Below are 18,016 nucleotides of genomic sequence, written 5' to 3' on the forward strand. Positions count from 1 at the left end.
ATGAGCACTCTGCGTGTTTTAATTCTCTCCCGAGTAATTACGATAATTTACTAGACATACTGTCCCGAGTTACGCTAGCTGGCTTTAATTACAGCTCACTTAGATCTTACCCAAGGTTTCATTATCCCTAATCCCACATTTAAACCCTTGGTTATTGATTCCTCACATACGTCGGGAGTGATGTTGTTCAACAACTACCTAAATATGCACTCTCTCTCGAGTAATACATACTAAATAGGCACAGCTAATTGAGGATCCTATCAATTAACTACAACAAGAACGTAGTTGAACAAATAGAGATTATACTACGGCTCAATTATATAAAAACATAACAAGAATTTATCCTACAAAAGGTTCCATCAAAACCCTAGATAACAAATTAGCTATTCATAATAATATGTAAAACTACAATACTAAAAGTCATAACCAACAATGAAAAATAGGAAGATGAAGGAAAAACTCGTAGAAGAATTCCCCGCCTTGCTCCTATTGTGTCTCTGCCTCCTTAGGTCGAATCTGTGGCTCAAATCTGTCCAACTCTTAGGTCTAAATTATGTCAAAAGTATGTCCCCCTTCTCAAAATAGCGTTTTTACATGTATTTATACCAAGTAGGGTCGGGCCCAGACGAAAATAACTTCTCCCGCGTGAAATAGGTCACTCACTTAATTTTCACTACCGCACCGCATGGGGCGATGCGCCATGCGGGGCGGCAGTGGAAAAGCTCAGATTGTTGATTCTGACAGGCTGCAGAAAATTTTCACAAGCGCAGCGCACCGCGTGCCGCACCAGGCGCTGCGGTAGTGGGAATTTGTAAAATATAAAACATGAAAGTTGTATTCCTTTTAAATAGCTTTCCAACGATATATTGTGTAGCCTAAACGGAGTTGTGAGTGAAACTTTATGTGCATTTTACTAGACAATGCACCGTATGCCCGCTCGATTCTTCATTTCGTTCTTAACTATCATTCGTCGATCCCCGAACACGATCCCGGCTTGATTTCTTGGTCTTTTACTCAAGCTTCAAAGCTCCAAATCACTTGAATTCATTCCATAACATCTACATAGCTCGGAATCACTCCTTCAAGGCATAAAATACATAATTAGTGCAAAACACTAGCGATTAAAGCTCAAACTCAATTAAAGTGAAGTAAATTAGAGTGTAATAAGCGACTAAAATACAAAATTATAGCCTATAGTCAGTCTACAATAAATATCTGGGATTCAATATAAATTTAATCCTAACGTCGTTAAATCACTTCAATAAAAAAAATGAATTGATTTTATCTTTTTAGTCGTATCCATTCAGTAGGAGCTTGCTAGTGTACTTTTAGTCGGAGACTCATTCATTATCCATACTTTTTTTCTTATTTCATGTCATGATTTTGGTTTTAGAGTATGGAATTGTAACCATATGATGAATTCAGCTGGAAACCAAAACATGGCAATGATGAATTTCTAACATGAAATTCAAACTGCTACTCCTCATCCATCATAATTTCACATGGCCGGGTCCCAAGCTTCCGGGGATTTGTAATCGTACCCCTATATTTGTGCCACCTTTTAATTTGTACCTTATTTTTAAAAATTATTAATTTGGTAGCTAGCTGACAAAAAATCCGTAATAATGTGATAATTATACCCCTGACAATAGATATAAAACTTGCATCACGCATTAATCGCGTGATCTGCAACCTCATTCGTGAAAAAAGATCTCCCCTTCTCCTCTCAGCAACTTTATCAAAAAATCATAAACTTGAACCAGATTCATCTTCAGAATTACACTTGCATGAAGTTGTTTGACGGATATAGCATGAAGTTTTCACGTTGAAGTCTGAAGTTTTAATCAAACACAAGCTAAAACTTCATGCTAATGTAGCATGAAGTTGTTTCACATTTTCACGTTGAAGTCTGAAGTTATAATTAAATACAAGCTAAAACTTCATGCTAATACAGTATGAAGTTGTTTCATATTGAAGCTAAAACTTCATGCTAATATGCTGAAGTTTTTTAGTTCATTTGCTAAAACTTCATACTAAACATGCTTAAGTTTTTGCTAATGCATGCTGAAGTTATTTAGTTTATTTGCTAAAACTTCTATCAAAACATGTTGAAGCTTTGTCCTGCAGTCTACAGTTTTGTCTGAAACTTCAGTCTAAAGAAGCTGAAGTATTTTAGTTCATTTGCTAAAACTTCAGACTAAATATGCTTAAGTTTTTGTGATGATCTGATAGGTTATCTAGAGTTTTAGAACTTAATTCTGTGTTTCGAAGTCTCCAATAGCTTCTTTAAGCCTTCCTTGATTTACGTGCGCAGTCCAGGTGTTTTTCCAGAAGGCTTTTATGTTAAAACTGATAAAATATGAAATTTTACTTCAAAAATTCATTTGAGTTGAACGTTTTGGGCAAACAGACCCGGATCCGTATTTTGACGATCCCCTAGGTCCGTATCGCGATTTAGGACCTGGGTGTATGGCAGGAATCGAATTCGGAGGTCCCTAACTCGAGTTATTAATTTTTGTCGAAATTGAAAGTTTAAAGGTTTAGCGATTTTTAAGAATTGACCGATGTTTGATTTTGTTGATACCGGGTCCGTATTTTGATTCCGGAGCCTGCAGGTCCGTTACTATATTTATAACTTGTCTATTAAATTTGGTGAGAAACAGAATTGGTTTGACGTGATTCAGACGTTCAGTTGTTAAAATAGAAGTTTTAAAGTTTTATTGAAAATTTCATTTGATTTGGTATCCGATTCGTAGTTCTATGCATTATTTTGGTGTTTTGATCATACGAGCAAGTTCGTATGAGAGTTTTAGACTGGTGTGCATAATTGGTTTGGAGCCCCGAGCGCTCGGTGAATTTCGGATAAGCTACAGATGTTTTGAAACTTAGAAAATCTGGTTTTTATGAACTTCTGCTTGTTTCTGGTTTCCTTCTTCGCGATCGCGAAGAGTGATCTGGGCTGGGTGGGATTTACTTCATCGCGAACACGATGGTTGGGTCGCAAATGCGGAGTGGTGGGGATTTTACCCTCTGCGAACGCGACCAGTCTAATGCAAAGGCGTAGCGTTAAGGACCTGGGGGAGGGGAAACTGACTTACTCTTCGCGAACGCGAAAGCCACTTGGGTTGCTGCACATCGCGAACGCGGCAGGCCCTTCGCGAATGTGAAGAAGGCATGACGCCCAGACCTTAAAACATTTCAAAAATTAGATTTCTCCCATTTTTCATAACCCTTCCATTAGAGCTCGGCCTAGGAGCGATTTTTAAGAGAAAACTCAACATCATTTTAACTCATTTTTTCCATTTCTAACATCACCCATTAATTCCTAGCCCTAATCATTGTTCTTCCATGGTAGAAAACTAGGGATTTAGGAAGAATCGGGGGTTTTTGCAAATTGGGGATTTAGACCTCGACTTGAGGTCGGATTCCGAAACTAATTACATAATCAGGTTCGGGGGTGAATGGGTAAAAGAATTTTGGTCCGAACATCGAGTTTTGACCAAGCGGGCCCGGGGTCGATTTTTGACTTTTTGGGAGAAAGTTTAGAAATTCTAAATTTATGCATTGTAATTGATCTATCTAGCAATATTTGATATTATTGAGTCAATTGTGGCTAGATACGAGTGGTTTGGAGGCGGATTCTAGGGGAAAGGCCCCGGTAGAGCTCTGAATTGACTACAGATTGAGATAAGTGTCGTGATTAACCTTGATTTGAGGGAATTAGGAACCCTCGAGCTATGTGCTATGTGAATTTTATGTGTTGCAGCGCATATGCAAGGTGACGAGTGCTTATACGCCGCGAATTACCCGTTTTCCCTGATTTTCCGCTTTTCCTTAATTATTTCTTTCCCTGTCTTAAATGTTATATACTCTAAATGCCTTCTATGCTTATTTTCTACCTATTAATCAATATTTTCTTCTGTTAATAATGTTAGATCCTTTCATATTTTCATGATTCACTGTTACTTGCCTTAACTAACTTACTTGCACCTTCTAATTGTCATTATCGGACTTGGCTTGTAGTGTAGTATTATCTATGTGAATTCCCATGTTGTACGAGGTTTCCTTTTGGGTTCAGCTCGGTATTTATTGATCGTAGAGTTTCTTGTGATTTGAATTATTAATTTGATCGTATACATTGAGTAATTGGTTCTGATATGGTAGGATCGGGTAATGTTTCACGGTGGGCCGGGCCCGGGCCTAAATAGGCTTAATGGGCCGGGCTTAACGGGCCTGGCGGTCCCGGGCTTCGTGGGCTCAACGGGTGAGACCAGCCCATAACGGGCCTAAGCCTATATGGTCCTGGGCTTAGCGGGCCGGGCTCGTGGGCCTAGCAGGCCTAGCGGGCTTTTTTTGTTTTGTTTAAGGCAATATCTTGTAAACCATATCATGGCTATATAAAATAGTAGAAATCTAATTATTAAAAGTGCTTGACGAAAAAGTAATATATATATATATAGACTATAGTATACTAGTATAGTATATATAATATATATATATAGTATACTAGTATAGAATATATATATATATATAGTATACTAGTATAGAATGTTATGTATATATATTTCATTGTATATTTTCTTGTAGTATATATTGTATGTTATGTATATATATTCCCTTATATATTTTCTTGTAGTATATATTGTATGTTATGTATATATATTCTCTTATATATTTTCTTGTAGTATATATATTGTATGTTATGTATATATATTCCCTTATATATTTTCTTGTAGTATATATTGTATGTTATGGATATATATAGTATAGCTTATATATTTTCTTGTATTATATATTGTATCTTATGTATATATATTATAGCTTATATATTTTCTTGTAGTATATATTGTATGTTATATATATATTATAGCTTATAAATAATTCCAAGTTAATAAATAATTTCAAGTTAAAGACAAAAAAATATTGCAAAAAGATATTCAAGGGCATGTCTTATAATTTTTATTACCAAAAATGACATATCTTTCTTAGTCTTTCTTCTCCCAATGGAATGAGCACAACAAGGTACTAATACCACCATTAAAAGGAAAAAAAATCTAAAAGAAGAGGTGCCAAAGTACAAGTTACACCATAATCTACATTGTATCTCTAACAAATCTCATAAATCTTTCAAGGTTCGGAGGAGGTTGCGTTGGTGGTGGTGGAAAAGAAGCTTGTTCATCACCACTTCCGGGCGAAGCAGAATCCTCCGCAAGTTCCGCCATCATTTCTTCATAAGCTTCATCTATCGCCGGTTGTGATTCCGCAATTCCAAAGTTTCTTCTTTCCGAGCGGATCCAATCTCTGAATAGTACTGATTTTTCCAAGCTCTCCCTCATAGACGCTCTATGATCACCTATTTGAAGTCTTGCTTGACTGAAAGCGCTCTCTGATGCAACAGTTGAAGCTTGAATAGATAAAATATCCCGAGCCATCCTTGCAAGAACCGGAAAATATTTTTCCCTTGCCTTCCACCATTCCAAAAGATCAAAAGTGTCGTCTGGATTCTCCTTTTCAAGTCCCTGAGACAAATAAACTTGAAGCTCATTTAGATGTGAAGTTTCATCATAATTATCACCTTGAGAACCCCTGAACTCCGTCCAAGATTTAAGAGCTTTTAAGCCCGCATCTCTTTTAGACGATTGTGAACTAGACGAAGTAGGGGTTGGAATATTTGGCCTAGCATGCTCTAAGGCAAGTTGATAAGCATTATAAACTGTTTGAGCATTAATTTTAATTGAGGCTTTTGCATCTGCAAGTGTAGCAAGTTCCTCATTTGAAAGATCTAAAGCCTTATAAATATTTGAATACCAAAAATGAGGACCTCCCAATTTCATTGTAGGATTTAACATTGCAGCAAGACCATAAATAGGAAGGATAGGAAAAAATATTTTTTAAACTTTTGTTTAATTTCATTTATAGCAAGTTGATAAATTTCCCCACCCTCTGAAAATTCAACAAACAAATCAGATAGTGCTGCAATATAAACTAAACATTTTGAAATAGTAGGATAATATTGCCCAGAAAATGCATTTGTAGCAATTTGAAAATGTTCTAAAAAATCTAAAAGAATTTTAACATTCGTCCAATCTTGAGTAGTAAGCATTTCATCATCATCCTCACCACCTACCCGAGCATTAAACGTTGCATTAATTGGGTTTCTATATTCATATGTGTCACACCTCCTTTTTCGCCCGCGCCGCCTCAAAAGGGACGCGGAAGGGAGTTTTTTCCAATTAAAGGACAATCGAAACGGAATTTATTTATTTATTTTAGAGTCGTCACTTGGGAGATTTATGGTGTCCCAAGTCACCGGTTGAATCCCGAATCAAGGAAAATATTGACTCTGTTTAACAGTCTGCGCGCCAGAAATCCGAATAAGGAATTATGTTAACCCGGGAGAAGGTGTTAGGCATTCCCGAGTTCCGTGGTTCTAGTATGGTCGCTCAACTGTCATATTCGGCTTGATTATCTGATATAATACATGTTGAACATATGTGCGAATTTTAACTTTTAACCGTTGTTATCATTATTATTATTTTAACAGATAATTGCAACATCGTGAAAATATATCTCGAACCACGTCACATCAATGTACCCGTGGTTATCGACATATTTCGACTCTGTTGAGATTTGGATTTGGGTCACATAAATGTGCACCCGAGTTTAAGAAAATAAATTGTTAAAGGCGCGCCTAAAGCGACTAGCGTATCATTATTTTGGGTAAGGTCGTGAAATTTGCTAAACGACCGATCCCAAAGTCTATACAATTATTAACCATTTATTGAGGGCCCCGCAACTTGTGCGTTTTATTGGGTGAGGCTCATCTCATTTATTTTAAAAGGATAATCCTAAATTGCCTACATTTTTTTCTATTAAATTTGTCTCTAAAAAATGAAAGAGAAAAGGTCCTAATTTATTTACATGCTAACGAGTTGTTATAGTCGGGTTCCGAATGCAATTTGTTAAATCAAAATGTAAGCACAATATGGACAGCCCGTTGGCCAACGTGGACCCAGGCCCAACGTGTATGGCACAATATTGGATCTGGGCCATCTCATTCACATGTTATTACCTAGTTACATTATACTAGGCATGCTCACAGTTTGTCAAATTAAAAAAAAACTTGGCAATCTAATTTTAATCCTAAACCATTTACATGCTGAAATTAACCAATAGTATCTAGCTAAACAATATTCCTACAAGTTCTGAAACGGTCTATTCGTTTAATGAGCTAACTGTTGAATGTTTAAGAATAGTCTAAATCAGCTAACATGCTTTTTGAGATATGATAATCATCCAACAATAACGAACTAACTGGACAGAGTTACTACACCATTTATTTATTTTTTAGGCAATATATAGACAGTTCGTCCACTAAGCTACTGTCAGATGTTCCATTATATATATTAAACAACTACATGATTCTGATTTAGAGGAAGCTAAATAATGTATATATACAAATAAAATTTAAAATATAACTAAGATAATTCAGAACTTCAACTCTTCATTTCATATTCATGCTTCATGTTTCAGTTTACAGTAACCAGCGTGTCAGTTGTGTATCTGATATTGGAAGCAAAAGAAAAGGAAGATCAGCAGGAATGCAGTAGCATACAACAACAGCAACACCCAGCAACAGATTTAAAAACGTGCAGAAATCCAGCAACAACCAGTGAAGTAGTAGCAAATAACCAACCAAACTCAAAGAACAAACCAAATGAAAATCCAGAAACACCAACAACAATCAACGGGCAAAAACAAAGTGAATCTTTTTCAGATTGAAAGACCAGTTAATGTTTAACCCTTAATTTCTGAATCCGTATATCCAGTGTATTCAGATTGTATATCGGGTGTATACTACTCTCTCTTTAAATTTCCAGAATGTTTTTTTCTGTTCCGAAAAATCCTCAAATCTCTCTTAATATTCAGAAAATCTCCTATTCTCTCTCGATATTTTCGGAATTCTCCCCTACTTCTGTCAAGCTCCCCCCTTTAATTGTGTCCAGCTCCCTTATTTATAGCCAAACTTCAAGCATTTAAAATTAAATCCCACTATCTTCTACCCATCCCCCTTTAACTTCCCACTACCTAATGTTTTGTTCCCCACTATATTAAACAATATATTAATTCCCACCATTATGTTTTGTCTCCCACTACATATTATTTTAATATTATTTAAATATTATTTAATACTTAGTGGACAAAGCACTCATTAATGATTTTTAAGACTCCTTTAAAATTCCGAATATGCCTTTGAAAATACTGCAATTTACCATTCTACCCCTGAAAATACTATAATTTACCATTCTACCCCCATCAGCTATAACCAATTCACTTAATCTATCTAACCAAAATACAACAGCTATAACCAATTTCTAATCAAATTTCGTCAACAAATTTAGGCTAGAAACTCAATATTTTTGACTGAACAATATTTTTAAACAACAAACATACTTTCAGATTCAATAACAGTAACAAATTGATCATAACAAACAAGTAGATTCAAATCACTAAACTCAATAATCAATTGAACTTTAAATTAAATCTAACAACATTACAACCAACAATTTCTATATTAAACTAAACAAGAACATAAAACAAACTGAAGAAATAATCAAAAATGATAAACAACGAACAAGAAAAGAATCAAACATATACTGATTTCAAATCCGAGAATATCAAACAAAATACGGACAGAAACGAAAGGTAAACCAACTAACCGGAAATGACTAACGACGAACTCGAACGGAAATGGAAAACTCGAATCAAGACTGCCAACGACCTAACAGATCTCGAATTCAATGAAAACCCACCTTCTCTTTTAACCTTGACGAACTCAAACTGGACCTCACCAAACGACGAACAACAACGGACTCAAACAAAACCAAACGAAAGCTTGACAGAACTTCGCCGGACTTTAACCGGACTGCCTCGCTTTTCCTCCGTGTGTGTGCGTGTGGTCATGGAAGCAGCAGTAGCTATGTGTTTGGACGTGAGCTGGTATTATGGTCATCGAGTAGCAGGAGCCATGGCGAGCTGGCTGGAGCCGCGACTGGACGAAGCAGAAGCCGATAGGGTTCGCTTGGACGTGATGAACTGGACGTGAGGAGCAGATGTGTTGCTGCTTTGGTGGTTATTTTGGAGGGTTGAAGACAAGGAGATGAAGTAGCTGGTGAAGCTGCATGCAACAGTGGCGGCGCTGGGCAGTCCATCGATGGCTGGAGGCTGTCGTGGTCGTTGGGCTGCTTCACGTAGCAGAAACGATGGCGGATTTGGGTGGTGTATTGGTGGAACTGTGTGTGTTGTTCACGGCTGGAAGACGAAGCAGGAGGGGGGTCGTTCATGGCTGGTCGTTCAGCTGAGGAAGATGGACGACGGGGCAGTTGCTGCGTCCATGGCGACGTGAAGACGAAGTAGAAGAAGGTGAAAGGGTCGCCATTGACTAGAGTTGTCGAAGACGAAGAAGATGAAGGATGGTCGTGGGGTTGCTCGTGCGTGTGTGTGTGTTGAAGGAGAAGAGGCGGGGGGAAGGGTAGCCATGGTTGAGCTCGAGCTCGAGCTCGGCTGGAGAAGGTGAAGGGGGGCGGTTTTGGAGAAGAAGAAGAAGAGAGGGGGGGATAGTTTTAGGGTTGGGAAAAATGAAAAAATGAAAATGGGGGTGGGTTGGGATTAGTTTGGGTTTTGGGGCAGACTGGGTCGGGTCGACCCGGTAGGAGTTTATTTGGTTTGGGCCATGGTTGATTTAAATTAGAAGGTGGCCCAATCCGATTTTCTTCCTCTTTTATTTCTTCTTTTCTTCTACTTTCTAAAACTAAAATTCTAAATTATGTTACAAACTAAATTAACTTATTAAAAATACTAATTAATTCCTAGCAACAATTATCATATAAAATGAAATGACAATTAAAATACAATCACACAATTTGGACATTAAAGGCTAAAAATGCAAAAGATGCCTATTTTTGTAATTTTCATTCTTGTAAAACAAACTTAATTACTCATAATTGCAAACTTAAATCCTAAATGCAAATGCGACATATTTTTGTATTTTTTATTAATTTAGCAAATAAACATGCACAGACAAATGCAAACAATACAAGAAAAATAACACAAAATTCACAACAATTACAAACAAACAAAAAATTGTTTTATTTTTGGAATTTTTGGGAGTAATTCTCATATAGGGAAAACATCACGTGCTTACAGCTGCCCCTCTTTGTCCGAAAACACGAAGAGTAAAAATCACGTGCTTACAGCTGCCCCTCTTTGTCCGAAAACACGAAGAGTTTTGGTGCAAAGATAAAGTGAGCGATTTTTGCCCATCCGAGTACTCCGTGTGAAGCATTTTTTGAAAAATATTTAACCGAACCATTGCTTCAAAGGTTTCCTACATATCCCTGGCTAGAAGGGAATCAAGTTAATATAGTTCGGGAAGTTTTGGTAGCTGAGACTACCATGGAACTTGCAATTTTGCCGTTACTGTTGCTGCATGCTGTTGCTACTGCTTTTCGATCTCCTTATTACATCGTGCCAAAAGAAAACAAGAAGCTAGACTTAAACTAGGAATTAAAAAAATCTTATCTATCTACGACTTGTTCTTGTTGCCTTGCTTTCTTGTCGGGTTGTGTTTCCTCCGGTGCTTTTTCTTCCGAAAACTGCTGGGGATGACACTGGCCTTTTGCTTTTACAAGTGTCATCATTTTGTTCGGTCTGCTGGGGACACTGCTTCCTACATTAAAGCTTGTTATGCTGGGGATTTTTTGTTGTAACCCTCCTCATTACTGACTTCTTGTTTGATGACACAACCTCCATTCTTCAGGCGGGATCCTGACTTCTTCAACTTAAAAATATAACAACCTCCGTTCTACAGGCGGGCTCCTGACTTCAACAATAACTTAACAATAATTCAACCTCCATTCTCCAAGCGGGCTCCTGACTTCTTCAGCAACTTTGAAAAATAAATCATTTGGCAATGATTTATGGAAATATATATTTTGGCAATATTTATACAAGCAGGACCACTCAGGTCGAGACCAATTAAATGTCCTTTTGAGGAAGGATTAAATTCAATATCCTATTCGAGGGCGGATAGACCCATCATATCCTATTCGAGGGCGGATGAACCCAAAGTATCCTATTCGAGGGCGGATGAACCCAAAGTATCCTATTCGAGGGCGGATGAACCCAAAGTATCCTATTCGAGGGCGGATGAACCCAAAGTATCCTATTCGAGGGCGGATGAACCCAAAGTATCCTATTCGAGGGCGGATGAACCCAAAGTATCCTATTCGAGGGCGGATGAACCCAAAGTATCCTATTCGAGGGCGGATGAACCCAAAGTATCCTATTCGAGGGCGGATGAACCCAAAGTATCCTATTCGAGGGCGGATGAACCCAAAATATCCTATTCGAGGGCGGATGAACCCAAAATATCCTATTCGAGGGCGGATGAACCCAAAATATCCTATTCGAGGGCGGATGAACCCAAAATATCCTATTCGAGGGCGGATGAACCCAAAATTTGAAATTGTCTTACCTCCGACTGTTTTTCTTAAAATCGTGTTGTCTTGCTATCCCTTAAAACTTGAATTGATTTCCTCGTTCCTCCGAGAAAATTTTCGACAATGGCAGAAAATTTTCTGCCCCAGTTTTGGTGCTTTTCCTTGTGGCATGTTTTTCTCCATTAATAAGATTTCCTTATCCTGCTTCAAATCAAAGAAAATTTGTTAGTTTTAAAACATGGTGAGTGGTCGTGCCACTCCTGCTGGGGATGGGTTTTCCCTTTCTCCCTTCCCCGCTCTGTGTTTCATTACGCTATCAACACTTGCTGGGGATGAATTTTCCTTTTCTTCCTTCCCCACTCTGTGTTGTCCGACCCTCTTGGAACTTGGTCGAAAATCTGTCGAGGATGCTCCTACATCTCGATGATCTGCTGGGGGTCCTCTTGGGATCTAGAGCCATTCATCATTTGGTCTTGCGACCAACTTCTTTTCGCTTTATCGCCTTATCTTTAGCCTATCCTATTCGCATTTTGCTTTGCATCATTTTGGCAACTGGTAGTAAGCTCTGAAAATCCTTTTAAAAAACAAACTGCTGGGGAGGTAAAGTCCTTAAACCAAGAAATAAAAAAGTGATGATTTCAAAAAAAAAATAGAAAAAGAAGAAGTCTTTCTGAACAAATGCTGGGGAAAAGGAAAGAAAAGAACTTATCTGAATGATATAACCGACCCCAACGATCATGTCGCGCATTCCGGATTAATCAACCCAGTCTATTTGTATCAATCAACCCTTCGGACGGCCTCATGTTGCTGGGGATAAACAGGCACTCAACTCTTTGCCAAATGCGGATCCTTTCCGCCAATCTTGTCTTGTCGCCTTATAGTTCCCTTCTAGGGGTTTTCACTAATAAGACTCTCTCGTTTTATCTCTCTCATCTTTCTTCGCCTTATGGTGCCTGTGAAGGTTTTCACCGATAAGACTCTCTCGTTTTATTTCTATTTTTCAGCTGGGGATTAGAGTGCTGCCGATATGACTCTCTCTACTGGGGATTCTTTCGGCTATCAATTCATTTCCAGCTTATGATCCTCTTCTCTTCTGGGGATCAGAGTGTTATTCCCGACTTCCATTTGCATGACTTGGCACTTCTCGGAGACTGATCGAGAGGTCTTTTTTGGACATCAATATGGGTTTTTGTGTATGGTTAAAAAAAAGAAAAGGGGTATCAAAAGTTCAAAATAATTTTGATGGGTAAAACAGTACAACTCTTGGAATCAAGCTTTCTTCCAAAATTACAAACACAACTTGTGCCCCAGTTTTTCTTGCTTGGGGATTTTTATTTTTTGTTACACTATGACCGAGCCGTGAGGCGCCTACGTATCCTTCTTTGAGGAATCAGGTCAAACGTAGTTCCCAATTCCTTTGTTTTTTTTGTGACTTTTCTTTTGTCTTTATTATCATTATTTTTTTTTCATTTTTATTACTGATTCCAAAAATAGGGATATGAAAGAATAAATAAGGCTCAAAAGGGGAAGCAAAGGATAAAGTGTTTGGATAGAAGAAAGAATTGCCTCCGTCACTTCATTCTCCGATAAATGCTAAGTACAAACAAATAACAATTACAATTAAAGGAAATCATACATAATATCTCTTAACTGCGTCAGAATTGATAGCCATGTCGATGCATTTCCCTTCGATATCTGTTAAACATAAAGCGCCATTGGGCTTGCTTTGTTCAGATTGCGATAATCAACACACACCCTGATTTTTCCATCTTTTTTGGCCCTGACACCACATTAGCCAACCAATAAGGATATGGAGCGACCCGAATAACCTTAGCATTCAGCTATTTGGTTACTTCTTCCTTAATCTTCACACTCATGTCGGTTTTGAACTTCCTCAATTTTGCTCGACGGGAGGAAATGTCGGGTCAGTGGGCAATTTGTGAACCACTAGATTGGTGCTTAAACCCGGCATGTCGTCGTATGACTATGCAAAATGTTTTTGAATTCAATAAGTGCTTTGATTAGTTCTTCCCTGATGTTTGGTTCAATGTGGACGCTTATCTTAGCTTCCCTGATATCATCCGCATCCCCTAGATTGACGACTTCCGTGTCATTTGAGTTGGGTTTTTTTTTCTCAAATTGGTTCAACTCTCTGTTAATTTCTTCGAAGGCTTCATCCTCGTCGCGCATGCCATGTCATTAGAACCAGTATAAAGAGAACTGTTCAGAAGAGAAAAAGAAGAAGAAAAATTAAAACAAAATAAGGAATGAAGAAGAAAAAAAACTTTCACTTTATTAAAATACGGGATAGCAAGGTTTCACACTTTGGCGAGCACAAAAAGAAATCTGGATTACAACCCTGGAATAATCCAGACAACAAGAAAGAAAATCAGAGCCCACTACCAAGACTCCCTTCGGATAGGAAGATGAGTAGCCATTCAATTATTGATTTTGCTTTCAGCCCCACAAACTGTACATCTGCCCCAATGGACCCTTTTCCCAATACCATAACTGGCTTGTCATCTACCTTTTCCAACTATGCCACCGCTTTTCCACTGGTCGACTTTTCTTTGAATCGACACGGATCATCATCACTGTTTGTGAGGGTTTTTTTAGCTCCCCTCCTTCGTGCACTAGCTCGATCATGCGGGTTTCATGGTGTGCCGACAACGGGTTCTGATTAATGTTGGGTGCCTCTGGTGTCTGAACCTCAATCTTGTTGGTGTCAATAAGATTTTGCACTGCATGTTTCAACTTCCAACATTTCTCGGTATCATGTCCGGGATCCCCCGAACAATACTCACATCTTACCGAGTGGTCCATATTTTTGGGAAAGGGATTTGGCAATCTGGGCTCAACAGGACTCAACAAGCCTAACTACCTCAATTTGTGGAACACGGCAGTATAGGTTTCTCCCAACTCAGTGAATGTTCTCTGTATTCTTTCATTTCTAAAAGCCTGATTTCCCCGGAAACCTGCCCCTGGAGGGTTCCTGTAGGCCCTTGGTAGGGGATAGGTGTTTTGTGGAGGTGGGTATGTATTTTGTGGAGCCGGCGCACGCCATTGCGGGCGAGCCGGAGGCTGAGTGTATGTCTAGGCTTGGTGTACGGAGAAGTGTGGTTCTTGTGGCGGGTAGTAGGGTTGTAGAGGGTAATTTGGAGTGTGAGGGTAGCTTGGGTGTTGGGGTCTGGGTTGGTAGCGAGGGGAAGGACCTCTCGATCTGGACCATTTGCCTGCCTCTATTGTCGCGACCTCTTCTCTCTTTTTCTTTCCAAGCGCACCTCCCGTGCCGCTCTGAATGGCCTGAGTCGTTGCCTTGATTGCCGAGTAACTCAGGATCTTATTGGACTTAAGTCCCTCTTCTATCATAACTCCCATTTTCACTACTTTATTGAAGGATTTGCCAACTGACGTCACCAAGTGACCAAAGTACGTTGGCTCTAGAGTTTGCAGAAAATAGTCCACCATTTCGTTTTCCCTCATTGGAGGATCAACTCTGGCTGCCTTTCTCTCCACCAGAACCCAAATTCCCGGAAGCTCTCCCCGGGCTTCTTCTCAAACTTTAGCAATGTGAGACGGTCAGGGACTATCTCAAGGTTGTACTGGAAGTGACCTGTGAAAGCCTATGCTAGATCGTCCCAGGTGTACCACCTGCTCGGATCTTGTCTTGTATACCATTCCAGTGCTGACCCACTTAGGCTTTGGCCAAAGTAAGCTATCAGCAGCTCGTCTTTGCCACCAGCTCCTCTGATCTTGCTACAAAAACCCCGTAGATGTGCCACAGGATCGCCATGCCCTTCGTATAAATCGAACTTGGGCATCTTGAACCCTGCAGGCAATTGGACGTCAGGGAAAGGGCATAGATCCTTGTAGGCCACGCTGAACTGGTGGCCTAACCCGAGCATGTTCCTGAAGGATTACTCAAGGCTTTTGACCTTTCGAATCACCTCCTCATGTTCTGTGCTCACCGGTTTCTCAGCTTCCTCTGGGATCCCAAATTGGGGTGTATATGTGTATGGCTCAGGAGCTTTAAAAGTGGGTTCAGGATGAAAATATTGGGTGTCGTGAACTTGGAACAGTGGTTCACTAGACGATCTTTGTAATGTGGTTGAGGGAGGTGCCACAAAGACAGGAACATTTGGTGGTGGAGGGTTTTGATTGGGTGGCGGAGCTTGGGGATCATAGGCATCTCTCCCCTGATAGTAGTGGTGGCTTAGGAAGCTTGTTAAAGGGCCGGGGGAAGGGTATTCCGGCGTGTGTCCCGGTGGGGGAGTAGGAGTGACAAGTGGTTCGGGCCCCTTTTGCACCTTAGCCATGGCTAGCTGCATTTCATTCATTTCCAATCTCATTTTTTCTATATTGGCCATCGCCTCCTTCAGCATCTGATGTGCCGTCCTTTCCGACTCAACACTATTTTCTAAGCCAGTCATGCTTTCTGGTATAGGCCCTTTTGATCTTGTTTGATAATGGTATGGTGCTAGTACGCTTTAACAACAAACTGTTTGGAATTGGACAAACAACAAACCTGTTAGCGTTAGAGTTTTAACAGATATTGCAATTGCACGTTGGGGGATGCAATGTTCTTAGGCAGTTAACCATTTCTAACATGTTTTTGCTCCTACCGCATGCATCCTCCCGGCTTGTTTTATTTGTGCCTTTTTCAAGTGTTTCGGAAATACTCCATTCCCTCTTTTTTCTTTTTTTCTTTTTCTCTCTCTCTCTCTTTTTCTTTTCTTTTATTCACTTTCTTTTTTCCTTTTTTAGCGGTGGTCGAACCTTATGTAGATTGCCTATTTATCATGTCCCCGCATGAATCAGACCTTGCGTAGTTCGGACCAATAAAAGATAAATAATAATAAAACATTTTTTTGGAATTTTCAATTTTCATAATAAAACAAACTTGATTACAAAAGTTTAAAAACTGACCATACTATCAGACTTTGACAAAAGACAACAAACGGTCTCGAAAATCAAATAACCCGCATACTCTAATCAAAGAATTACAAACTCAAAAACAAAGAGCCAGATTCCTTCCCCTATATGCCAATTTTAACCAAATGGTTGTTTTTGGCCCCTTCTCAATTTCACATGAATTTTAAGGCCGGGAAGGATTATTTTACGACTTTTCACAAACTTGTTCGTTCTTTTACGAAAATAGCCCTTCGACAACTGAAAGATACTCTAAGGCTATCTCGGCAAGAACGGTTTTAAGACATCACCGAAGCCGGGCCGGCTTATTTTAACTAAAAACCAAAATGGTATTCACTTGACCACTGACTATTTTCTTGTTTTTCAAATAATAAAAGACCTGGTTTTGCAAACACGGCCTTTCAGTGCCTCAGGGACGAAGATTTTAAGGCTGTGAGGGTCAAAAATCAAAACATAACCAAAGGTGACTGTTTATGCAAAATCAGCCTTCCGGCGTCCCGTTTGGGAACATTTGGCTAATTTTGACAAAACGGCGTGACCCAACTTATTTATGACTATCTTCTTGTTTTTTTTCAAATTAGAATAAAAGACCCGGTATTGCAAACACGGCCTTTCAGTGCCTCGGGGACGAAAAATTTAAGGCTGTGTGGATAATCGGTCAAAATTCTAAAAGAATGACCAAATGTGGCCGTTTATGCAAAGTCAGCTTTCTGGCGTCCCTTTTGGGGACACTTGGCTATATTTGACATGAGCGACATTACCCGACTTATTTATGACAAAAATTCGACATTTTTTGGCTATTTTTGCAAAGGAGGGGTTAGACATCACCCGACTTATTTATGACAAAAATTAAAATTTTGACATATTTTTTTTTTTGGCTATTTTAGCAAAAGGGGAGGTTGGACCCGATTAGGGCTGCCTACGTATCTCACATCCGGTGAGAATCAAACCAGCGTAGTTCGCCAACGTAAACTAAACTTGTAAACAAGACTCCTTTCTTTTGTTTTTCAAATAAATCAAACTAAAAAAGACAATTTTTTTTCATTTTTTTCAAAATTTCGACAGGGTTTTGACACTACTTGGACATTGGTTTTATTTTTCTAAAAATAAGTAGTTATCTCCCTACACTGCTATTTTTTTTCTTTTTTTTTTTCAAAAATTTCCGATTTCAGAAGCCGGTCAGCATGCGGATCTGAAGCAAATAAATGTGCAAAACAAACAGGATGCAGCAGGATGATCCTTTTCATTTCAGGTTGCTTGTCCTAGACGAACCCAACCCCTGTGTTGAGTCCCCTAAGTCAAATGCAACATGATGCAACTAAGCGTTCCTACTAGGGATCTGGTCATGAGGCTTTGTTATACTAGGTTTATCCTGGGTGTTTGTTCTAGACCTGGCTTACCCGAGCGGACAACTCGAGCCGAGGATGGGAACTGCGCACCGGTAACCAAAAGATCATCCGATTTTGCAACTCCTCCGAATCCTCGTTCTATTTTGGAATAGGACACTAACAGAAAGAAGTCACGACCAGCGTGCACTCCTCAAGAGAGAGAAGAGAGGGATTTCGTAGCAGTTTATATATACAGTT

Source organism: Nicotiana tabacum, chromosome 6 (genome assembly GCF_000715075.1).
Source record: "Nicotiana tabacum cultivar K326 chromosome 6, ASM71507v2, whole genome shotgun sequence".
Lineage (NCBI taxonomy): Eukaryota > Viridiplantae > Streptophyta > Magnoliopsida > Solanales > Solanaceae > Nicotiana > Nicotiana tabacum.